The sequence below is a fragment of the Thermobia domestica genome, chromosome 13 (assembly GCF_964235325.1).
Source record: "Thermobia domestica chromosome 13, izTheDome1.hap1.1, whole genome shotgun sequence".
Lineage (NCBI taxonomy): Eukaryota > Metazoa > Arthropoda > Insecta > Zygentoma > Lepismatidae > Thermobia > Thermobia domestica.
This window is the reverse complement of record NC_137466.1, coordinates 17,046,167-17,052,166: the sequence shown is the minus strand read 5'-3', so window position 1 is coordinate 17,052,166 and position 6,000 is coordinate 17,046,167. Positions and strand designations below refer to the sequence as shown.

The 6,000-nt window shown below is 37.2% G+C and overlaps 1 long non-coding RNA gene across 1 annotated transcript in view; it reads left to right on the top strand.

The window, feature by feature from the left end:
- The first annotated feature begins 2,223 nt into the window (after nt 1–2,223).
- The window catches only part of LOC145669138 (uncharacterized), a 53,758-nt gene continuing 49,981 nt past the window's right edge, over nt 2,224–6,000 (top strand). The window contains exon 1 of the long non-coding RNA XR_014128144.1: nt 2,224–2,647. This is a non-coding gene — a long non-coding RNA (uncharacterized LOC145669138). The remainder of the gene's footprint in view (nt 2,648–6,000) is intronic.

The window sequence follows — 6,000 nt, the reverse complement described above, 5'->3', positions numbered from 1 at the left end:
GCTGGAATACTAATACCAGGAGAGTGTGTGAAAATTATAACTCAGAGCTATAGTTTATTGTATGGAAAGGCAAGAAGCAAACATATAGTCTAGTCTAGTGTAAGGTACATGACAGGTTGTAGTGGATGAGTACCAAGTCTCGTGAAGAGCCTTTTTTTATTCTGTGGTGTGTTACGTATATCTATGATAAGAAACGGCTACTGTCACTGTTTCAGACAAATTGGTCGTCATTGTTGGTCGTCATTAGGGTTGGAGCATAAGCAACTACCGTAGACGCTGTAATCGTTGTCGTCACTGGATATGATCTTATTATACTGCCAGATAGTCTGCTGTGGTTGGTTGGTTACGTATTACTAGTTGTCCTCCTTTGATTGGCTGACTGATTTTACCGGATATCCTGTAGTGATTGCCTAACTGGGCGGAGTATGTGGTGATACGGAAATAGTGTCATCCATTATAATCTTGAACAGAAGGCGATACCACTTAACCTAAGGATCTGAATTGAATGTTCAATGAAATCTTAAGCAGGTCCTCCGTCCATAGCATCTGTTAACATTTCAATGGATACTGTAATTTCTAGACAGAATCTTTGGCGTGTTTGAATTTTGGAAGTCCTCCTTTCATTTTTGCTTATATAGTAGGCAGAATCAAGTCTTTGAATAGCTGTAGTATTTCTTTCAGAGTTGTGCTGAAACCTTATTCTTCTCTAGAAGTTGGTGCACAGGTCGTATCATTTTTAAGCATATGTAGATCGTGAAGAAGGATTATCAGATCCAGTAATGGGCATAGAATTGATAGATGTCGGTATGACGTATTGGATTCAGAGTAATGTACTTTTACTGGTGTCCCCTCTCGTGCTGAAAAAGGGAAAATTTCTTTATAATTTATTATTCTTTCCGCAGTTCATAAAATAAGACGTTTTATCGTAATTTTCTTTGGTCATTTCCGTTCTAAATGTGAGCGAGGGTATTTTAGACAGTTGGAAAGTGCTCGAGTGTGATTTGCTTATGCCTCAACCGCTGGCAGTGATAGCACTGGATAAATTCACCTGTGTGATAAGTTTTCATCAAAATCTTGTACTCTAAGGTTATCTTGACAACATCGACATTCAGAACTGCATTCTGAACATGTTTATGGACTTTTGGCACAATGACGAGTAGTAGTAGAAAACGAACTCTTCTTGCTGAAATTGGCTGCCATCCATCTCTTTAATGGCGACCTTCATGTTTTAAATTATTGAAATAGAAAATCTCTTGTGCCTTAGGTCTCCTTTACAACTTCTATTTCGACGTCAAATGGTAATAGTTAGGTTATTCATTGTGTGTTTCGCTTCTTTTTTGTTTCTTTGGCGTATTTAATGATGTCTTGGATGAGCACCCCTTATATTTTATCGTAGTTCCCCTGATCTTTGTATTGGATCTTGATCCTTGCTTTTCATAAAGACAGGTAAAGTGTAGCAAGTTCGCTTCATAACTTCCACGGATTGTCGTGTTTATCAGCTCGAACTAGAAGACTTCTGATCATTGGCGCCTTTTTTCTAGAGTTTTCCGATTGGTTGGATATAGAAGCTTCTTGATCATTTTCCCAATCTTGAATGTGGATGTAATAGAAGCACATAATACTACGTGGTCCTCATAATGGCCGGTTCTTTTGTAGATTGCTATATTCTAGGAATTGCAATGATGACTGATAAGGTAAGAAACCATTCATTTAATGTTCTCGTTCCTTCATAATTGAAAGTTGACTGTTGCAACATAGTCTCTGGCAGGGTCATGTTGCATATTGAAAATTTGTATTTAATTGTACAGATTGAAATTTCTTCTTTCTTTTGTGTTCCATCTTTTGGCGTTTGCTGTCCTCTTTGTACTTGGGTTTAATATTATTTTTTTAAGTTTATACTTTACGGGAGTCCATCGCGAACGCTTCAACAAACTGTTTAAGGTCTTAACTCAGAATCCAGGGTCAAATATCGAATTGTAATTGTCATTAAGGATGAAATATTTTATAGCAAATCTGCTGTCATCGGACGAATGCACAGATGTAGTCAGTTCGGCATACTTTGTAATTTTTAATTCGTTGTGTAAACAAAATCTGTTACCGAAGGAATACTCGGTATTCTAACTCTGAAAGAGACAGCTACAAAGGATATTATTGTTGTGCTTAAATGAACACTCGAGAAAACTGCAATTGTCGTGAGAAAGGCTTGTCTCGGTTGCTATGGATAAGTCTTATGCTTTAGTAGGCCAAAGGGCTTGATAAGTGTATAGGGGACAGTAAACAGCGGTTCAACAAACTTAACAACGGCGATAAATTCCTCAGGACGCTCATTGTACAGGAGTCCACAACTCATAAACATCGGGATACCGTTAATGATCGAGCATATGAATCATTAGAAGAAACATTCCATTCAGTACAGAAAACGTTCAATAACACTTCCACTAAAGTGCATGATATATGAGTTTAACCTTGAGCGCTGCTCTCAAGTCGATCAATCCGAAGACGGATCCTGGCAGGTTTTATTGTAGTAGTTCCGAGATATGGATGCTCCCTTGCATCTCCTTTGTATGCTTCTCCATCAGTTTGATTTTCACTTTGTGTGCTGCACTGGTAGAACTGAAGAAAACAGCTGCTGTCACAGATTTCTACAGTAAGTGTTTGTCTCAGTTTCATAGAGGTCTTCCACGTAGTAATTGGAACTAGTTGCTGGAGACAGTGGCGTATTTACGATTTTCTTTCGGGCGGGGCTTTGCTAACTTTATTCCTGAAAATGTGAAAATTCTGCAAGATATTTCATTTACTTTAAAATAGTGAACAAAATTTCGGGAGACTTAAGCCCCCCTTAAATACGCCACTGGCTAGAGGTATCTAATTCTGCAGTGTAATTAAGGTTATGTGTTCTTGGCAGGGTTGCTTATATAGATACTCATCAATTTAAGACAATCACAAAAAAACAATTACTATACGAGATTAATATGGTATTGGACAACTCTGATACGACATAAAATGTGGTTATAACGTTGTGCATGGTAGTAAATGGATTACACTGCTCCGTCTGTAGTGCATCAACCAGTTCCGCGAGAGAGTATGGAAGTGAAAATTAACTTGTGTGTGTGTGTGTGTTAAATTGATTTGTTGTCAGTAATGTATTATTAAGTTAGGAACATTTGACAAATTACTGTCCAAAAAAAAAATCTACTACTAAAACATAGGCTACATTTTGCAGTATATATTTTAAAAGTTTCGTTGTACTGTCTGTCAAATATGAGGTTTGAAAAGTAATTTTCAGAATTATAGTAAATAGGAAATTTTAACCCTGCGCTTCTAATTTTCAAAATATTGTTGGTTATACCACTATTCCACCCAGGTTCACAGTTTTAAAAGAAAATTTTCGGAACAACCATGGTAATGTAATAAAAAGTAAATTCTTAAAGCAACGTTACCAACATTGTGATAGGAGTCTGATTTGGCCAACATGTTTGTATTCTCTTTCGTTAGTGAGAACAAAATCTCGTGAATATATCGTAATATTTGCCCCCTGACATTTCATTTCTCACCGGAAATTTGGAAATTGTTGAAATTTGGAAATTTCACGTTCATTGGTTTACTCCAAATTCAGTAGTGATAGTGAGTAGTATAGCTTTTGAAACTGTGTAGAATGTGATGACAGGTCCATTGGCATAACTTACACTCCCCAAGAAACCGCGTTGCGGGGAGCCGTGAATTTAGGGAGAACCGAGGATGTTTAGTGTTATTGAAACATGTTTGTAAATGAGATCGAATACAGTATAGGAACCACATTATGCCTCACTTAATGTACATTTTCAATTTACATAGTCATCTTGGATGTACACAGAGTGTTCTGGGAATAAATCGACAAATTTTGCGTATATGTTCAGAACCTCAATACCAGAAATAGTTTATCTATGACTTTGGTTCTAAACATCTGTTTACGGGAATGGGACAAATGTGACTAATTACCTTAATTTGCCCCATCTCGGTAAGCGGATGTTTCCGATTAAAATTGCAGATAAACCGTGTACGCATACGAGGTTTACGTTGTTTTCTTCAGTGTATCCACCCAACAACCAATTCCAATGACTGGGACTGTGGATGCATATTCAATCGGCAATAGTTCGCCTCTTACACCACCCATTGATCAGATCAGTTCTTGGGGGTCCCACGCCAATGGACTGGTCATACAGTACATGAGTTGACTGAGCCTGAAAGAGAGATAGAAGCAAATGTTTAAGTTTTTTTGTTATCTCATCGTGAAGAGAAAATGCAGGCTTGAGAAGTGGTTCTCAATATTGTACGGCGTCGGCACCATTGACCACCAACACATGAATGTACTGCAAAAAATTGAAACCATCTTTGTCAACTGGCAATGTCCTGTGTTTTTTTAGACTACTCGGGATGTCGTGAATTGTTGCTATCTGGCCAAGCGTGGCTTAACCATTATGCCATAGAGGTTTACGTCTAGACATGTTTTCTGCTGTAATCTACGATAGTTACTGTAAAGCTTCTAGCTTGTATAAAAAGATGAAGTCGTGGAAGCGCAAAGCCATTTTTCTTTCGCGCGAGGCTCAGTGAGGCGCGCTCTCAGATGAAAAACCACTGATCTAGATGCTTCTGTAAACCTGAAAAATTTTTCGGAGATCTGATGTTGAAGAAATCACTAAAAGTCATCATAATTTATTCCTTACTGCTAAAAGGATGTCCTTTTACACATTACTTTGGTTTAGAAAATAGAAAAAAATCTCTCCACTACTTTACCATCGGACGGCTCGGCACGCAACATTTGGGGAATGGAGTGGAGGAGTATTACCACTGGTTGAACCCTCATTTGTATTGAAGTCAAATCGTGTATATAACTCTCATAGATATTATTGATAGTTCATACTGAATCATTTAGCACGAGGTATTTTCACAACGATAGCATATTACTGGTACATTTGATTTTACACGGTGTTAAAAAGGAAGGTTTATCCGAGCGTGAAGCCTTATATTTGTCTTCTCTTTGCAAATAAAAGCACTAAATTTCATAGGCAGCCCTACAAAGTGTCACAAGTTCAGCTCTGCGTGCTAAAGAGATAATCCGGCATTCTCAAGTCAACCAATTGATATAGCACGATACAGTTTAGTGCAACAGATCTTGTCATCCAACAGTAGTACAAATGCAACAACAGCCGTAAACAGTTGTCTGAACATTCTGCAAGTAGTGTGAAGTGAAACAGGAAACAGTAAAGAAACACTACCACACTAACACAATCAATACCATAATCAGGCTGTTCTTGCATTTGTAGTACTATTGAACGATGAAATTCCGTTGGTAAAAATGTATGACATCATCTATTGGTTGACGTAGAGAATACCGGGTAAATCTTTTGGCATTGAGTGTTGAAATTTTGATACTTTGTAGGTTACCCGTGAAGTTCGGCACTTTGACCTATAAAGAGAAAACGAATACTAGGCATTACTTTCGGATATTCCTTTCTAACACCTTATATATATCTTAACTAACAACGTACACATGTTTCGCCAAGTGCATGAGTGACATTTTTAAACATATGAATTGCTAGGTCTACAGTAGAATACCTATGTTCTTATTCTCATACTTATACAATAACAAAGTAATATTGTTTACATCTAAAAATATTTTAAATGACCTAAAATTATAGGTGGCACATGGCGCATTGAACTAGAAACATGAGTTTATTATAACTATCACGCGGCTATTTATCTTCAGCATCCTATTATTTCAATAAATTCTTGTACATCCACTAGATTTACAGGCCAGTCAATAAAGGGTCGAATTAGGAAAAAATGGTGGAAAGCTGGAACAAACTTATTTTTCTTTATAAAAGTGCCCGTAACAACATACTAATTTTGCACCACTCTACCACCTCGGATTTGTCCGCCATCTTGGAAAAATGGTGCCAAAAATTAGTTTTTTTTTGTAAATATCTAGCATGAAAAGAATTTTAGAGCAAAACATGCTAT